The sequence below is a fragment of the Saimiri boliviensis genome, chromosome 14, assembly GCF_048565385.1.
Source record: "Saimiri boliviensis isolate mSaiBol1 chromosome 14, mSaiBol1.pri, whole genome shotgun sequence".
In the NCBI taxonomy this organism is placed as follows: Eukaryota; Metazoa; Chordata; class Mammalia; order Primates; family Cebidae; genus Saimiri; species Saimiri boliviensis.
The window spans coordinates 14,657,494-14,677,590 of NC_133462.1; the positions used below are offsets into that span (position 1 = coordinate 14,657,494).

The window sequence follows — 20,097 nt, forward strand, 5'->3', positions numbered from 1 at the left end:
CACACACAACTTCCTGGGCCACTATCTCTAGGTGAGGAGAAAGCAGATAAGCGAATTGGTTGTGTATTTCAGCAGGCCCAAGCTTCCCATGCATGACTGCACCAAAATACCTCTGCCCTCACCCGCATGTTTCCTCTATCTCGCAACCAGACCCGAGGCATTGCGCAAGTCTGTCCCACCTGCCAACATATCCCTGGTGTTAACACCCAAGGAAGGATGTAACCCATGAGGCTGAGCTCCAGATGAAATGTGGCAGACAGATGTTGCACATGTAGCAGACTTCAGCAAGCTCAGCTATGTTCCTGTAACTACAGATACCTACTCTCGTATGTTACATGCCACATGTCAAACAGGAGAAACAGCTGGTCATGTCTGACATCACTGCCTGTCATCACTTGCCGACATGGGACCCCCTAAACAATTCAAAACTGACAATGAACCTGCTGATGTCAGTCAAGCTTTTCAAACCTTTTTACAATTGTGGGCAATCAAACACAAAACAGGAATTCCATACAATCCCCAACAACAAGGGATTATTGAGCAGGCACATCAAACACAAAAATGAATGTTGAAAAAACAAAAAAGGGGGAATAGGAGACCAATTACCACCTTAAACAAAATTATACAGAGCCTTGTTTGCTCTAAATTTTTTTGACTTCTGGTATGGATGGTAAGATTCCGGCAGAGAGACATTGGCAAGTATTAGAGAAAAAGAGGCAAGTTTACCCAGAAGTGTTATGGAAATTCCCGGAAAAAGGATGATGGAAAGGCCCTGTGGATTTGCTGACGTTGGGGATGAGGGTGTGCTTGTTTTTACAGGAGATGGGCAAATGGTGTGTGTGCGACCATGGAACAGGAGACTGGAGGGATCATGGTGGCCAACCACAGGGGCAGTCCCTCCAGCACGAGCCATGAGCAAATGGATCTGAATGCAAAAACAGAACGAGGGCCAACCAGAGTCACAATGATAACCAAACCCTTAACAGGGACAGATCAAGAAAACCATGCGGGAAGCTGAGAAATTGCTGGAACAAAAACCTCTGACTCCATGTTCCTGGCAGTGCTGGCTGTAGTGTTCTGTGCTATATGTTTTCCCTGTGTGGAGGCAAAAGCATACTGGGCATATGTTCCCAACCCCCCAGGAATGGGACCGGTACTCTGGAGTGACATTTCTCCTAAAACATCTCACGATCAGGGAGCATGGGCTCCAGGACTGCTGACTCCCCAAGACACAAAACAATTAAACTCCCAGAACAATAGAATCGACTACACTGCCCCTTGAGAAGGATTCTCTTTTTATATCACCATGGATACATTGCTCAACCACAGCTGTCCTGCAGTCCAATCTCAGGTACGGTTAAGTCACCAGGGGAAAACTTTCTATCTATTAGGCCTCAGCTCTATTAATATTACTGGTGTGTTTACTAATTGCTCCCGGTCCCATCGCCCAAATTGTATTGATTATGTGACATGGACTCCCTTTGAAAATTCTCACCCTCTTCCTTGGACCCAGTATCTTGGCCCGCTGGCCAGACAATCTACGTTAATAGGAGACATTGCTGACTGGGGTCCTTGTGGCCATTTAGATGGGAAAGATGGAAATCAAACCTCTTGGCATCAACGTTGTTGGCACTGGACCTTCAGCACCTCTTCTTCACACCAAACTGGGGTTCATCCCAATCTCCCACACAACTTGCTTCACATGGCACCAGCTTTAGCCCAGTCTTACCTCGGTGGCATTATCTAGGGAAGAGCCCCAATTCAGGAGTCGATATGGAAAGCAGCACTCCCATTTATGAATGGTAGCATTTGGGTCGGAACACTATCCAATAATAGTAATTCTGTTCAACACAGTTTCAGTATCACCTTTTGTTAGAAACATTACCACTCAATTTACAGTGTTTCCATTCCTTAGGTTTTTCTAGCAGCTAAGAACGGTCAGCTCCAGGTAATCATCACCCAACTGACTTGTGTCTCTTGTCAACTGTATCATTGCCTTAATCATAGTACTAGTCAAACACACAACATATCCACCCTATTAATTCTAAGTCGTATTCCTGGATTATAGATTCCTGTCAATTTGTCTGAACCATGGGCTGCTACCCCTGCTTTACCTTTTGTGAAACTTCTTACCCAGCTCACTCAGTGTGCTCGTAGAGCCTTAGACGTGATAATTTTTGCTATCGTCTCCCTGGCCACAGTAATAACTTCTGTCATAGCGTCCTCAGTAGCACTACCAAGTTCAATTCAAAGAGTCCGACATGTAGAAAATTGGACACGTACAGCCAACCCCTCATGGATGCTCCACGTTACAAACAGAAGCAGCAACGCTGAAGACGACTGTTTCGTGGAAAGGAGAACAAGTACGAAGTTCGCAGTCGCAGCCGCAATTGTGCTGCCATTTTAACCACACTCGCATTTCTGTAACCAATCTGGAATACTACCACAGTGAATATCCGCGGAAACTTGTAAAGGCTCATAACAAGGAGCTCTTACTCCAATGTTGCTTTCAATTTCAGTGATTTACAAAACAAAATTCTTGACTTGAATAAGCAAACGCCTTCTTTAGAATCCTGGACAGAATTCCAGCAGGGCTTGGAGAGCCTTAACCCTGGGACTTATCTCAAACATAATCTCAATGTTTCTTTTATCATTATAGGAATAATGCTATTACGTCTCTGTTTTCTGTTCTGCAAAATCAGGTGGACACCAACCAGTAATTGAAAGCTGCCCAGCCGAGAATTAGCTTCATTCAATTAATACAAAGAATGAAAGGGGGACATGCTGGAGACCCCAAGAATGTGGGACGTGACCAACTCAGTATACCTCTGGAGGCTACATGAGTAAAGAGCAAACTGTCCTGACGAAAGCAGGATGTCAGGAAACTTACCAGCTGCGTCTGCCACCAGAAGGAATGTCGAGGGCAGTCACGTCCCAAGTCCCGTGCTCCTTGAGGTCATCTGTGCTCCTGGAGGACATCTACCTGAACATCTGTGACCTGTTGAACAAGCAAAGCAGTCCCTGTGATAAATCAAGTAGCTGAGTGACAGTCACCCCCTCCTCCCTATTCAATTTACATAATAAATATGAAGGCTGATGCCTGTAATGCCAGCACTTTAGGAGGCAGAGACGGGTAGATCATGAGATCAGGAGTTTGAAATAAGCCTGGTCAACATTAAAAAAAAAAAAAACCCATCTATATAAAAAAAATACAAAAAAAAAAAAATTAGCTGAGCATGGTGGCAGGTGCCTGTAATCCCAGCTGCTTTGAAGTCTGTGACAGGAGAATTGCTTGAATCTGGGAGGCGGAGGTGGCAGTGAGCTGAGATCCTGCCACTACACTCCAGCCTGGGCAACAGTGCAAGACTCTGTCTCAAAATAAATAAAATATAAAATAAATATGAAGGGCTGTAAAAGCTCAGAGCCTTTGTTGACTCGAAGCAAAGAGCCCCCTGACCCCTTCTTTCAAACAGAACCTTAGTCTTTGTCTTCAATTCCACGTGTGTCCTCCTTCGTCCATGAGGTAACTACAGCAGAGCTCCATCGGGGTGAACCTGCAGAGTTCCCATGGGGCCGCCTCAATGTTAAGTTCCCGAGGGCAGGCAAAGGGTGACTGATACAAACACAATGTGAAGGGGAAAGTTATCACTACTGACCTAGCAGACACTGAAGAGCACACAGTACCTCTGGACACGACAGACACAGAGGTCAGAAAGCCGAGGCAGGGAAGAGAGAAGAGACCTGTAGATCTATGGCTTTAGTGGGTCCAGGGTGTTATCTGACAGGTTTCCAGCAGGGGGCTTTGATGGGTGGGATTAAAGCATTAAACACTGAGGCCAGGAGATCATGCTGTGACTGAGAGGTGGTCACTTTAAATTTGAGGGCAAATGTCAGAACTCTCAGTTTAAAGCAAACAGCCGGAGTGAGGGGACCTGAGCACACCAAACAGGAGAGATACCGCTAAGATTTTATCTCTGGCCACCATCTGCAGCCATTTGGTTAATGTTATTGTGACTCAGCCCTGCCTCTGCTATGAGGCAGCTAAACTTAAACTTTAATAAGTGGAGGCTGAGGCAACATGAAATGATGAGTACTCATGATACTCAGGGCCATCAGAAGGATGTGATGCTCCACCCTAAACTCAGGATTCTGGTTCTGGTCTCCTGGGAGAGAGAAATGAAGATGACTTGTCCCTGCTCCCCCTGTCATCCTCTGACACTCATCTTCCCACCCTCCATCTCAAAAAAAAAAAAAAAAAAAAAAAACTGTGATCAGGAAGACGTTATAACCTATGAATAATGGAAGCCCAAAATAGTGGCTGCTGAAATTAATGCTAATGCTTTAATTTTCTCTCACACTCTCACCTGAGAGCATAGAGACTACAAAATAGTGCTATTCATATTAAATGTTACATATTCCAACCTGTATCCTAGAATACTATGTGCAAGGCAGCTCTGAAGCCCATTTCTAGGCTTAGCTTACATCCAAGCTAGCTGACTCTAGGATACATTCTTAGACATCCAGGTGATATTTGTTACAGAAGCCACACCGATTCTGTGTATTCCAGCTGTTAAGTGAAGATATTTTCACAGAATCTTGTTCCTGGTTACTCCTCCACAATCATTTCACTCCTGGAAATTAACCTTCCCCTTTCACCATGTTTCTCTCCAGCAGGCCTGCCAGGACTCTAGCTGAAAAAATTATCTCCCCACACAGGATGCTCAGGGTGACACCTTTGTCATTCCCATAATTGTAATATCTCACACAGATGCAGCACTCACTTTGCACCATGCACTGCCCCTAAGACCTTCCCAGCTAGCTACAGTCCTCACAAATCATTTGACTGTCACCATCACCATTTTTACAGATTAAAAAAAAATGGAGGCAGACAGGTGGTGTACCCAGTGTAATTCAACTCTATAATTTCGCCTCATCCAACACTTCATCTGAAAAAAAAGGACACCCAAAATTTAAGGTCCCCTGAATGACATCCAGCTTCCAGATGATTTTTGCCTCCTCTACTTTCACAATTTGGCAAACAGCCGGCATTTTGTTTTCTGTCTCACCCTTCACTTATGTCCCTGCTCCTTAACACCACACTCACAACTGCACGGGTTGGCATAAAAGCTGGCTTTTGTAAACCTGTCTCTTTTGGGATAAAGCAGGGCAGGGTTAAGAGTCTCAGAAAACTTCATTTTCACTTAATCATCAACTATTTGGATGGCCATTCTTTGGCCATAAAGGGGTGCACTAGAAACAGAAGTTGTCATGAGAAGAAAGGAGGAGGGTGAGTCTTTTTAAAATTATTGTACTTTAGGTTCTGGGGTACAACTGCAGATCATGCAGGATTGTTGCATAGGTACATACATGGCAAGGTGGTTTGCTGCCTCCATCCCCCCGTTACCTAGATCTGGCATTTCTCCCTGTGTTATCCCTCCTCCACCTCCCCACTCCCCACTGTCCCTCCCCTAGCTCTCCCCTACAACAGACCCCAGTGTGTGATGCTCCCCTCTCCGTGTCCATGTGTTCTCATTGTTCAACACAGGAGGGTGAGTTTCTAGATGGTCACACGGAGGACGAGATTTGAAATCCAGAAAAAGTCATAAAATGCAGTCGGAGTGGATGGCTTTAAGCAATGACAGCCCCATCTGCCTCTATCCATGACTGTCGGTCTCTGACTTTCTCAACCTGCCCTCCTGGTCCTCTTTCTTATACCAAAACTAACAACTTGGTCAGACCTGAGCACACAGCACTGAGTGGAGGGGGTGAAAAGGGGGGAAAAAAGGAAAACATCGGCCGGGCGTGGTGGCTCAAGCCTGTAATCCCAGCACTTTGGGAGGCCGAGGTGGGTGGATCACGAGGTCAAGAGATCGAGACCATCCTGGTCAACATGGTGAAACCCCGTCTCTACTAAAATACAAAAAATTAGCTGGGCATGGTGGCGCGTGCCTGTAATCCCAGCTACTCAGGAGGCTGAGGCAGGAGAATTGCCTGAACCCAGGAGGCGGAGGGTGCAATGAGCCAAGATCACGCCATTAGACTCCAGCCTAGGTAACAAGACCGAAACTCCGTCTCAAAAAAAAAAAAAAAAAGGAAAACACCTGTTGAATCATGAAGTGATTGACTCACCAAGGTACACATTTCCTTGGCAAAAAAAAAAAAAAAAAATCTAAGAGTACTTTTAAGAGTCCATTCTAACAAATTTCTTTAAAGCCAACACCAATTTTACACTGTACTTAAACAGTTTCATGAGAAGAATCAAAATGAAACAATAACTGTCAGTAGACAAAAAACAAAAAGTCTAAGAATACCCATGCTTAAAGATTCAATTGCAAAGGAAATTAGATTATTTCTCTGGCACACAAAAATTTGACAACGCAATCCATTATTATTAATAACATACACTAAGACACGTCAGAATTTTAGAAATTTTGTAAAATTTTAAACACATGCTAATAACATATTTATACAAATATAAACCGAAGAAAGGTAAACACTATTTTGTATTTGACTATGCTTAACATACCAAATGCGTATAATGTATCTTTCTTGAACTTCCAGGGGCCCTAATATTCAAAAAGTTAGTGTGAGATCAGAAAGACTGATTTCCAAATTTGAAATCTTGACATTAGAAATTTTGTCAAATATCAAAAGTTTAAGACACTTGTTCAAAATAGGGTCCCAGATCACTGCAAAATAATAGTTATTCACTTAGCCAAAATAATCATTTCAAAATTTTAAGAAAAAAAAAACCTTTATTCTTTGAAAAATGTTTTTTTAAGGAAGAGACTCAGTTTTCTGATAAGACCTAATTTAAAAAAAAAACCATGAGAGGTACTGAACCTGTCTTTCTCTTTCCTTTTTTTCTCAAAATATAAACAAAAATATTTTACTATTTTATATTAATACTACATACAAATCTTGTTCAAAAAATTTTACCTTTGCTTTGTGTATTATTAATGCTAAAGCTAATTTTAACAAAATCTTATAAGCAAATCCATCTAATCTTAATCAGTTTTAATCACAAGGTCAAATTTTTCATGAGATTTTATTTAAGCTTTTAAGAATTTTTTCCCATTCTCTTTCATCAACTATCTATATTGATTCAGTTTTAGCCATTATTCTTTTAATAACTTTCCTTTTTGAGACAGGGTCTCACTCTGACACCTAGAATGGAGTGCAGTGGCACAATCACAGCTCACTGCAGCCTCAACCACTCAGGCTCAAGTGATCCCCCTCCCTCAGCCTCCTGTGTAGCTGGGACTACAAGTGTGCCACCACTTCTAGCTTTTTAAATTTTTTTATAGAAATGTGGTCTGTGTTTCCCAGCCTGGGCTCAAACCCCTGGGCTCAAGTGGGATCTGGGATGTCACCCAGAATGACTCAGGATCCTACATACTACAAGTCATCCAGCTGTATCTTTCGAGTGAAGAAGTAATTGGACAATTTTGTGTATACGATGAGTAACCTCTGGGTGTCGGCAGTCAGTTCTACTTCACACACACAGGATCGTTAGGCCTGGACTGTGCCTGTGTCCCCCTCTACATTATATCTTATTATGGGATGGGCATTTAGTACAGGACACACACAGGGAGGCAAACATCAAAAGATCAGAATGCCCCTTCCTGTATCCAGACCTTGCAGACACTCATGAGAAAAGACAGTCTAATGAGGAGGTCTCCGTAGGAGAACATCAGTGTAAGCCAAGTATCCGGTACCCTCCCCATGGACCTGACTCTGAAAAAGACCCGGGAGGACTGAGTCAGGGCCTGGCCTGAGGGCTCCCTGGGATCCTCACAAAGAAGCTCACTCCTGGCAGCCTCAACCTCAGAACCCTGTCCCCAGGATCCTGACTCCAATGACTCTGGAAACTCTGTGTCAGGGCTGGATTGGGCCTCCTAGGCAGGGATGACTAAGAGCAAGTATTTACCAGCTGTCCTAGAGCTGTGGCCCCTGGAGCTGCTCACCAGCTGAGGCTCAGCCACCACAGCCTCCTACAGGCAACAACAGAGCCTTGTCCTTCACCTGAGAATCAGAGTGAACAGGACAGGTGGGCAAGTTTCCTGGGCCACCAGTGAACTGCCCTTGGAAGTTTAGGAGACTCCATAAAAAGTTAAAACCAAAGAGATAAGATGTTTCTGGCAGCAACTTGACCATCAGGGATCAGGCCTACAGGTGCTCTCTCATGGAGGCAAATAATAAATAATGCTCTTTTTGGGAATTCCTTTTCTGTGCCAAGCATTAGGTCAGGTGACAGTAAATAATTTAAATTACATTCAGAGACAAATGAAAAACCACAGTACATTTGCCATTTAGCTTATTTTATGGAGAGGGAACTGAGGCACGGGAAGACACAGTCACTCAACCAGCGTCATAAAAACACAAGGGGTAGATCAGAGTCACATGAGGACTGTCTGCAGCCACAGCTCCAGCCTCTCCTCCATGAGAACTGTGTTCTTATTGGGTTCCAATAAGAACCCAATAAGAGGATAGTCTCTCTATGAGGTGAATTAATTTTCTCCCAGACTTCCCTGTCTGTCCTTTATTTAGAGAGCATAAGAAGGAAAAGTTACTGCCTGGTGTTTCAAGGCTTACAGTGCCATCTAGTGAAATGGTAATCCTCTTAATGGGGAACCTAGTCTGTCATTTGCCAAAAACCTCTAGCCTTCCAGTTCTTCTCCCTTTTACATCCCTATACTAGAGACGAAACTTTATGCCCCCCTCTGTGAAGGAGAGAACTCTACTTTCAACAGCAAAGAAAAAAATGAACTCCAAAACCAATTTTTAAATTCAATACAGGAAAACCACTATTTAACACACATCTTTTGAGACACCTATTCTGCCTACAACTAGAATGGCATCTAAATAGAAAGGGGATTTTGTTTGGAAGTTAACCAGAACCACCACCTAAGAATAAATTCTCAGGAAGGCAGGCAGCAAATCACACTGCCATGTAGGTACCTATGCAACAATCTTGCATGTTCTTCACATGTACCCCAAAATATAAAATGCAATTAAAAAAAAAAAAAGAATAAATTCTCTAGTCTGGTCCATAACAGCAAAGTATACGGCTCAGCCCAGTAGTCTCCCTCCATTAAGGTGCCTTGCTCAAATGCAACTGTTACATAATCTTTTCTGAGGAACATCATCAAGGATCCATGCAGGTCACACAGGTCTAAGAGGTCAAAGGGTAATCACCAGGCAGAGGACTAAGGTTACATAGGTAAGCATGACTATCCCCACTGATTAGGACCTTTGGTACCATGTTTGAGGGTCATGCCTGCAACCACGGGGTGGCACACACTGTGCTGGGACCCAGGGAACAAGGAGGGAGAACAGTTGGGGGAACGCCCCCACTGTTTTCCCCTCCACCCTTGATCAAACTGAAAAGAACAAGGACACAGGAACACCTCTTCTCTTGTCTCTTTTCTAGGATGGGTAGCGAGCCATCTTCAGCCTGTACCCCTCTGGATTGCATTTTGTACTCCTTTGACCCCAAATTTTAAAAAATGAGTGACTCATTATCATTTGCACAAGGGCATAACCTTCTTATCATATTGAGAATGAACAGACCTGCCCAGCTCAAGGAAGCCTTGACTTTAATCTTATCCAACAATTAGATCTTTTCTGTAGACAGGTCAAATGGTCTGAGATCTCCTATGTACAGGCTTTCTTTGCCCTGTGAGACAACCCAGACCTTTGCAAGCATTGCACAATTGACTCAGCCCTTTGCAACCTCCACCACCCAGGTTCAAGAGATTCTCCTGCCTCAGCCTCCCAAGTAGCTGGGACCACAGGTGCACACCACCACATCCAGATAATTTTTGTATTTGTAGTAGAGATGGAGTTTCACCATATTGGCCAAGCTGGTCTCAAACTCCTGACCTCAGGTGATCTGCCCACCTCAGCCTCCCAAAGTGCTGGGAAATTTAACACAAGTGTTTGATCTCACTTGAAGGGCAGTTATGCTGCTTCTAAGCCAAACCCTCATTGTAGCTGAAAAGCAGGCAGCTCTGCAAGCAGCAGAAGAGTTTGGAGATGAACTATGTCTCCTACAGTAGACCAAAATAAAAGGGAGATAAGGAAGGTAAGGAAATAACAGAACAACCATTCTCAATATGGAGAGAGGCTGTACCTCCTAATAATTCTGAGTGAAATCCCTGTAACCCCGTAGATACACAGAAAATGCTTTACATGTGCATTTTAAAAGGCCTGCAAAGAACCGAAACCAAACATCTTTTTTTTTTCCTTTTCTTTTCCTTTTTTTTTTTTTGAGACGGAGTTTCACTCTTGTTGCCCAGGCTGGAGTGCAATGGCGCGATCTCAGCTCACTGCCACCTCCGCCTCCTGGGTTCAGGCAATTCTCCTGCCTCAACCTCCTGAGTAGGTGGGATTACAGGCACGTGCCACCATGCCCAGCTAATTTTTTGTATTTTTAGTAGAGACGGAGTTTCACCATGTTGACCAGGATGGTCTCAATCTCTTGACCTCATGATCCACCCGCCTCGGCCTCCCAAAGTGCTGGGATTCCACGCTTGAGCCACCGTGCCTGGCCCAAATCTCTTAATTACCCTAAATTGTCCTTGGTAAACCAGAAACCAAATGAAAATCTCCCTGCCTTTTGGGAAAGGCTAAGAGAAGCTTTAACGAAACACACCTCCCTGTCCCTGGTTTAATAAAACACACCTCCTCGTCCCCTGATTCAGTTGAGGGACAGCTCATCCTGAAGTACTTGTTTATTACACAGGCATCTACTGATATTAGAAGGAAGATACAGAAACAGGCTATAGGACCAGACAGCACCTTGGAAAATCTCCTGAAGGTGGCCACCATGGTCTTTCACAAGAGCGACTGAGAAGAAACCCAGGAGAGAGAGAAAGCACAAGAGAATGACTGAGGCTCTAGTGGTTGTTTTGCAAGCCTTCGGAGTCCAGGATCCCTGAGGAGCATCCACTAGGTGTTACTGGTGTGGCAAGCCAGGACACTGTAAGAGGAATTGCCCAGGCAACAAGAAAAAGCCACCTGGACTCTGTCCAGCTTGTGGTGGAGACCACTGGAGACTGGGCTGCCCCTGGAGACAAAGGTCACTGGGTCCAGAACTGGTCTCACAGATGATCCAGCAGGACTGATGGGTCCCAGGGCTCAAACCCCCAGCTCCAGTGGCTCAGATTGCCATCACTGCTCAGGAGCCTCAGATGATTTTGAAAACTGGAAAGTGGAGGGTGCACATCCTCCTGGATACTGAAGCCAGTCTGTTCTCTTCTCCAATCCAGGCCCTCACTCTTCCCGGAGAACAACTGTGGTGTGTGTCTCAGGAAAGACTGATGTTTTTCTCAATTAGTTGTATTTGGGAGAATTATTATTTACACATGCCTTTTAAAATCATGCCTGAAATCCCCACTATTTTTATTGAGACTTTTTTTTTTTTTTTTGAGCCAGAGTCGCGCTCTAACACCCAGCCTAAGTATAATGGAGCCATCTCAGCTCACTGCAACCTCTGCCTCCCAGGTTCAAGCAATTCTCTGCCTAAGGAGGATTACAGGCACCTACCATAGCACTCAGCTAATTTTTGTATTTTTAACAGAGACGGGGTTTCACCACCTGGGCCAGGCTGGTCTTGAACTTCTGACCTCATGATCCACCTGTCTTGGCCTCCCAAAGTGCTAGGATTACAGGCGTCAGCAACCACACCAGGAAGGTAGAGACATTTTAGCCCACATGGAGACCAGCATCCTCATGGCCCCAGGAAAAACTCTGTCTTCCCTTAATAGAAGCAAATATTAATCCATAAGTGTGGACAACTCCAAGAAGAATAGGTCAAGCTAAGGCTGCTAGGCCAATTCAGATCCACCTTAAAAATCCCAGGTTTTTAGTCATTATTCTGCCTCAAACAGGTCACCGTAATAAATGTCACACAAATCAAAAACTTGCTTTGCCTTTCTTCTGAGTCTCACTTTTTTGTCTGTGAACAAACTTTGATGTGAAACACACTAGCTGTACCATGAAGTGGCCTGATAACCCTGAATCACTCATTTGACCTCCCTCAGCCTCTTTTCCTATCTACAAGACAAAAGTGACTCTTACTGCCTCAGAAAATGACAGCGAATGAGTAAATTTAAATGTTTAAGGTATTCGTCACAGAGCCTGGTACCTAACGAGCACTTGGTAAACATTCCTTTCAGTTCTTTCTTTTCACCATTCCATTTCTCTCATCCTCACCCATCTTCTTAGACTCATTCTCTTCAGTATTTTACTCAGTCTAGCCTGAAATTTAGTAAAGAAGCCACACTATGCAGTCTCTCATGACTCTGCGGGAATGTTCTTCCACCAATGACACAGTCTGCTATCCACTCAAGGCAGTGGATATTATTTATATGAAGAGGTCTATTTAAAACATGAAGTTCCTTATATATTAACAAGATTTATACATGCTTCCTCTTATTTACACATACCAGTCCCAGTTCTTTCTTGTTAATTCAGACATGTTATTCCTTATTTCACACTTCTTTAGTCTTTATCTTAACACCTTATAAATTAGAATAATACAGAGACATGAATAATGGCCTGGATTTCTCTAGAAAGATGAATTCTTTTCCTTGGTGAGATGAACAGTATGTTCAAAGCAGCTCTGAAGTGCATTTCCAGGCATGGCTTCCATCAAAGTGATCTGACTCTAGGACGCATTCTTGGGCTCTCAGGAGACAGTAATTGTGACAGAAGTCACATCCACTGTGGATGTTCTAGCTGACGGGTGAACCTATTTTCACAGAATATTGTGCATGAGTTACTTCTCCCCAGTCCTTTTACTTCTAGAAGCTAAGCCTCCCCCTTAACCATCTTCATCTGCAGCTGGCCTTCCAGGACTCTGGCTAGAAAATTCCTCCCATTTGGGATGCCCAGGGTGGCACCTTTGTCTATTCCCATAATTATAATAGCTCACCCTGAGTCATCACTCACTATGCACCAGACACTATATTAATAGTTACAGTTCTCAGTAAAATTCCTGAGTGTCAGCATCCTTATTTTCACAAATTAAAAAAAAAAAACTGAGGCAGATGAGTTCTGTGCGCAGTATAAGCCAACCCCGTAATTAAACCCCATTCACTACTTCATCTGGAAATAGGACACCCTAAGATTTCTGAGGTCTCCTGAATAACATCCACCTTCCAGATTTTTGCCTTCTCTACTTTTAGAATTTCACAAATTCTACTTTTCACGAATTTCTACTTTTAGAATTCTTTAAATCATGTCTTTTTTGTCTAAAGACGCAAAGAAATAAATGGCCTTTGAAGTAATAATTATTTATTGTAACTACTGTTAGTCACCTCCAAAACCATAGGTCATGCCACTGACCCAGGAGCCAACACAGACACCAGATCAAGTATTTTTACAGTAGAAAGTAATGTCTGACGCCCTCAAAAGCCAAAGAGGTCAGGTAACACAAGAGCAAAGAGAGCAGAGTTTTACCCCTGAGGGGAATTTATTCACTTACAACTCTCTGGGGTTTAAAAACAAAAATTGGTTCTTCCTATATGGCCGCACCTGTGTTATCATTTCTGCTATCTTAAAGGGGACCTCAGCTGTTAGAAATATTTTAGGTCCCTTCATGGGGCATCAACAGTAGCAAAATAAAAAAGAAATAAACAGAAAAGGAATTCTCAAGAAAGAAAAATAAGTGACAGTAAGCACATGATTTTCAAAGATTTCAGTCAACTGAAAAGAACATCTTTTAAAGATACGAAAGAAAAGCAGAAAGGCCTTGAACATATATAGACAGATTTTCTGAATTCATATATAATAGGAATATATATTCTGCATATATATTTAATATTAATATGTATTCTACCTGAATATATATATTTCACATAAAATAAATACATGGCTAGAGTATCAGTTTTTCATTAAGCTGATTTTTCATCATAGAGCTCTTTTAAAATGTTTCTCTTGGCCACCATCCATAACTGGAAACAGCACCAAAGTCTGTTAGTAGCAGGAGATTTGGACAAATCTACAGCAACCTCAATTTTTGCCTCTTCAGAAGAAAGAATTTCACTAAGAGTCATGAGGCAGAAGAGACTGAGGCAAGTTTTAGACCAGGAGTGAAGGTTTATTAAAAAGCTTTAGGCCGGGCGCAATGGCTCACGCCTGTAATCCCAGCACTTTGGGAGGCCGAGGCGGGTGGATCATGAGGTCAAGAGATTGAGACCATCCTGGTCAACATGGTGAAACCCTGTCTCTACTAAAAATACAAAAAATTAGCTGGGGATGGTGGCGCGTGCCTGTAATCCCAGCTACTCAGGAGGTTGAGGCAGGAGAATTGCCTGAACCCAGGAGACGGGAGGTTGCAGTGAGCTGAGACCGCGCCATTGCACTCCAGCCTGGGTAACAAGAGCGAAACCCCGTCTCAAAAAAAAAAAAGCTTTAGAGTTAAGAGTTAAAAAAAAAAGTAGTACACTTAAAAGAGGAGCAAGCAGGTGACGACAGATCAAGTGCGTGGTTTGACTTTACTTACGCTATTGTATGCTGGCATAATTCTGGGGTCTGCATCTCCTCTCCCCCAGTTTTTCCCTTGGAGTGAGCTGTCGGCACGCACAGTGGCCCGCCAGCCCTCGAGAGCGGAGCAGGTGCCCTGTGTTTACTGGAATTGTACGCATGCTCACTTAAGGTTTCCTTCTCTCACCATTTAGCCTCTTAATTTACGTGCCTGAGCCCATTCTCCCAGCTTCTGTGAATTTATCAGCAAACTGCTAATTACCTGCTTCAGATGTTTTCTATCTATTGAAAGACTGCCTTTATCTGGCACTGGCTGTGACCAATTCTTACTGTTGAGAGGCAGTTAACAACCACCTCACCATCACTTGATAGTCAGCTGACATTCCTAGTGTATGGGGTGGAAAGCTGTTTCCTGGCCTGCTCATGTCGGATGAGCTACCTATGTAACACTTTTAGACTTCTTATGATCAGATTTTAGCTAGGAAAGATTGCCGATATTACAGGATTTCGAATTTTTTTTTTTAACCAGAAATATCCTCCCAACTGAAATTAATAAACCTTAACAAAGATTACAACTCAGCCAAGGATGTGTGAGGCATCTTCAAAAAGATGAAAGGGTACCTCAAAAACTCAAAATCATACAAATATCAAAACCAAAGGTTCAGTTAATTTTTCCCAGATTCAGATAAGGGAAAACCTGCCTGCATTAATAAAGAGTCTCTATGATGTAAATTTCCCCACAAAAGGCAGCTTTGCACGTTCACTGTTGTTTGCTGACCCTCTGACAGCCATAGAAACATTTTTCAAAGAAATATGTTTTGGGTTAAACTGGCAGGTGTTTCTAGAAGTGGAATTTGATGTTCAGCAGTTGCAGGTGTTTTAGCCACTGTAGAGGCCTGATTCACCATCATTAGAGCTCTTGTTGGATGTGACCAAGTTGGAAGATGTTTGGGGCACTAGGCAGGCCAAAGAGTTGGTCAAATCCAGAGGAACAGTGATGAAAACCAATAACACAAACAGCCATTGCACAATTTACGTACTTTTGAGCACTCGAAGCGTAAGGAGAGGTCAGAGTCAAGAAACAATAAACCTTCACCTGTAACTACCAAGTTCTAAAACAAAACCCCAAACTAGCTCGTTACCTGAGAGGGGACCAAGATGAAGTCTGCTCTCCACTGTCACAGAAGCAGGAAACTGTCCTTTCTTGCAAAAAGTGAGGAAAACTCCATAAGTAGAGGAGTTCTGTGGGCAGGACGGGGCTCTGAGATGGGACTTAGGGCTTCTACTGCAGCCTTAATAGGAAAAAGGATATCAGAAGGGACAGGGGTCAAAACAGGAAAATCACATTGAACTGAAATTCCCAAGAAGCAGAAAAATCTCAAGTGTTCTGTATTCCTGGTAAATTATCACTGGCCACCACGTTTTGAAAAAATGGTAGTAATAACAATTTAAGATGACACTTCCAAAAAAACATAAGCAGGGCATAAAACATTGTCCTCATCCACCAACTTCAGAAATTGGCAAATACACCCCAGGCGGCGGAGGTCCCTGGGAACATTAGGGAACTCATCCACAGGAGTTTGCAGCCTGTCCCAGGAACTGGGGTGCAACCGAGATCACACAAGCTTCTGTCCTCTTGAGCTCATACACTCATGGGGAGGAAGCGAGACTCACAGGAGATGTAGAGCAGGCATCCCCAAACTTTTTACACAGGGGGCCAGTTCACTGTCCCTCAGATCGTTGGAGGGCCGCCACATACTATGCTCCTCTCACTGACCACCAGTGAAAGAGGTGCCCCTTCCTGAAGTGCAGCGGGGGGCTGGATAAATGGCCTCAGGGGGCCGCATGCGGCCCATGGGCCGTAGTTTGGGGATGCCTGATGTAGAGCATGAGGTCAAGTGTTGACAAGAGCCCTGGGGTGAACAGAGCAGGGGAAGGTCAGAAAAGGAAGACCCAGGGACTCCAGAGGATATGTCAGAGAAGAGTCCTTCAGTGATGCCTTGATGTGAGCAGGATCTGAGGGCAGTGAGAGGGAGCCATGCAGACTCCTGGGGAAGAGGATTCCACACAGGAAAATGCCAAGGTCAGAGATACTCAGAAAATGGGGGTCTTGCTGCTGATTTTGACAAAGCAAGACTCTCACTCTCTCTCTCCTCTCTCTCTCTCTCCAAGGCTGATGGATGAAGAGAACTTCTAATGACCCAGGGCCCCACCTTTCCACCCCAATACATAGGTTCCAATGTTGACCAATGCTCTTTTCCTCTTCTATCCCCATTTTTAACCTTCTGGATCCCATCCACCACAGCCTACATCATTATTGAAATCATGTCATTAGGTGTCCTCGAGGGAGAGGAGGCTCTTCTACATGCCCACAATCAGCCCCAGAATCTTCTTGGCCATAACTGGTACAAATGGGGAAACTGATGACAGCAACTGAATGGTAGGATACGCAGTGTACTCTCAAAAACTCATCCAGGGCCGGGCACGGTGGCTCACGCCTATAATCCCAGCACTTTGGGAGGTCGAGATGGGTGGATCACGAGGTCAAGAGATCGAGACCATCCTGGTCAACAAGGTGAAACCCTGTCTCTACTAAAAATACAAAAAATTAGCTGGGCATGGTGGCACATGCCTGTAGTCCCAGCTACTCGGGAGGCTGAGGCAGGAGAATTACTTGAACCCAGGAGACGGAGGTTGCGGAGAGCCGAGATCGCGCCATTGCACTCCAGCCTGGGTAACAAGAGCGAAACTGTGTCTCAAAAAAAAAAAAAAAACAACAACTCATCCCAGGACCTGCGTACAGTTATCGAGAGGAAATGTTTAAAAACGATCCCTAGTGATCCAAAAAGTCACCCGGGAGGACACAGGATTCTACACCCTGCAAGTCATAAAGCAAGATCTTAGGACCGAAGAAGCAACTGGGTATATTTACGTACGCCATGAGTGATTCCTCTTGACCTCTGGGGGTTGGGGGTCCATTTTACTTCACACACACAGGATTGTCAGGCGTGGGCTGTGCCTGCGTCCCCCTCCACATTACGTCCCATTTTAGGGTTTGGACATTCAATGTAGGACACACACGGAGAGACAAACTTTAAGAGGTCAGAGTTCCTTTCCCACCCCCAGACCTTGCAGACAGTCGCTGCTGAGAAGGCACAGTCTGATGAGAGAGTCTCAGAAGGTGGACTTCAGTCTCAGACAAGTACCTGTGCCGGGGCTGGTTTGTGGCCCCGCGGGCAGGACTGACTGGGAGCAAGTATTTACCAGCTGTTTGAGGGCTGTGGCTCCTGGAGCTACTCTCCAGCCCGGGTTCAGTCCCTAGAGCCACATCCGGGCAAGAACTGAGACTTATCTTTTACCTAAAACCTAGAGCGAAGAGGAAAAACGGACACGCTTCTTAGGTCATCAGTCAACTACCCTGGGAGGGTTAGGAGACTCCATGGAATGTTCAGTGTCTCCAGGGGCAGAAACAGGAGAGAAAAGATGATCTTAGCAGCAAGCTGTCAATCAGGGATCAGGACTAGAGGTGCTTTTTTATGGAGGCAAATAGTAAATAAAGTGTTTGTGTAAACACCTCCTCTGTGCCAAGCATTAGGTCAGGTAAGTGAATAATTTAAGTTTCATTCACAGACAACACAAAAAGCCGCAGCCCATTTGCCGTGTAGCTTATTTGATTGATTGAGGGGAAACGGAGGCACAGGGAGACACAGTAACTGAACCAGGATCACACAAACGTTAGGGGTAGATCAGAGTCACATGAGGTCAGTCTGCACCCATAGCCCCGTTCTCTTCTTCATGAGAAGAGGGGGCCTGCTGGGTTCCAAGGACCCTGCAGTCATGCATTAGCTTAAATTCTTTCTTTTTAGCTATTCATACGGAAACACCTCCATATTCTGTTCTAATTATAGCATGTAAACAACATAGATCAAGATTCAGTTTTTGTACTAGATCTGACCTTAAAAACATTACTTTTACTGTTGCTGTTGTTGTTTTTTCCGGAGACAGGTCTAACTCTCCCACCCAAGCTGAAGTGCAGTGGTGGGATCACAGATGACTGCAGCCTCAGCCTCCTGGGCTCAAGCAATCCTCTTGCCTCAGTCTCATGAGTCAGGCAAAATCACAGGCAGGTGCCGCCATGCCCAGCTAATGTTTGTTTGTTTGTTTGTTTGTTTGTTTGTTGTATAGATATTGGGTTTCCCCAGGTTGCCCAAGCTGGTGTTAACTCCTTTGCTCAAGTGATCCAACTACTTAGCCCCCCAAAATGCTGGGATTACAAGCATTACCCATCACACCTGATCCTACCTTCTCTTTTATTGGACAGCAGTGATCAGTGTGTACTCATCACTTTTCCAATCAGGTGATTTCTAAATTTTTCTCTATTCCTCTACCATGTGTCCATGCCAAAATCCAGATATGTATACTTTAGACTTGGATGTTCTTTCAAAAAGAGAAGCCTTAGGAATGGCTTCCTGGCTGACTCTCAGGATTCTAATCTTCACTGTCTTAGCCATAGGTTTTCAACCCTGAATACTGGTTAGAGTCACCTGTAAGGCATTTAAAGCCTACCAATGCCTGTGCCTTTTCCCAAGAGTATCTGATTTAATTGGTGTGTGCTGTGGCCCAGGTATTTGTTGTTTAAAAATGCTTTCCAGAAAATGACCATTGTACAGTGAATGAACTTTAGCCCAGTGCTCAAAGCTAGTGTCCTCAGTCATCAGAGATATTGACATCTTAGAACTTCCTAATATGATGGGTGGAGAAGGTGTGGCATCACCTATGTGGTATTTTTGCTCAAAGTGCATAACCTGAGTTTAATCATGAGAAAAAAATAGAAGAGCAAAATTGAGGATCTACAAAATAACTCGCCAATACTCTTCAAAAAACGTGAAGGTCTTAAAAGCAAAAGAAACCCTGAGGAACTTTCTCTGATTAAAGGAGACTGAGAAGACGGAAAAATGAGAATGCTACCTGTTTTTCAGCTGCAGTTAGGGTTTGGCTTAGGAGTAGCACAAAATCCCTCCATAAGAGATCAAACACCAGAGTTAAATTTTGGAAAGCTTCCATATACCTATCGGGGTAATCAGAAAATTGGTCTAAGTCTCCCTTTATTTACGTAAGGTCCTGCAATAATAGGTGAACCTGAACCCTACTGCTATCACCTCCATTGAGCATTTCCTGTAGGGGTGAGAGTGGGGCTGGGGAGTGGAGAGTCTTGGAGATGGTGGGTCTGGATGAGCTGATGGCATGACTGGAGGAGGCCACAGATAAGGGAAACAAGAAGGCCAGGACACTCAATAGCTTCCTCAGATGATGCCCCCAAAAACTGCCTTTCCAGTTTTGGGGAATCATTCCTTTTGGGCCTGCCTGATACGACTGCTAAAAAAGCTGAGTCAATTGTGCAGTGATTGCAAAGGTCTAGGTTGTCTCACAGGGCAAAGAAAGCCTGCTCTTTGTTAAAAAAAAAAAAAAGAAATGATTTGGGGGCTGCTTTTTTGTTAAAAGGGAAATTCTGTTTCCCTTACTATCTGCCTAAATAATTTACTTCTATCTCCTGTATCAAAATTATATAGAATATATATTCAATATGAATATATATGGCTTGAA

General features: G+C 43.9%; 1 long non-coding RNA gene across 11 annotated transcripts in view; it reads right to left on the reverse strand.

Annotated features, from left to right (window-relative positions):
- The window catches only part of LOC120362736 (uncharacterized), a 403,841-nt gene that overhangs the window by 217,179 nt on the left and 166,565 nt on the right, over window positions 1–20,097 (reverse strand). For 10 of the 11 annotated variants that reach the window (XR_012513671.1, XR_012513666.1, XR_012513670.1 and 7 more), the window contains one exon: window positions 2,891–2,998. This is a non-coding gene — a long non-coding RNA (uncharacterized LOC120362736). Of the gene's footprint in view, window positions 1–2,890; window positions 2,999–15,635; window positions 15,786–20,097 lie in introns of all 11 variants that reach the window. The other variant, XR_012513665.1, reaches the window with a different exon arrangement.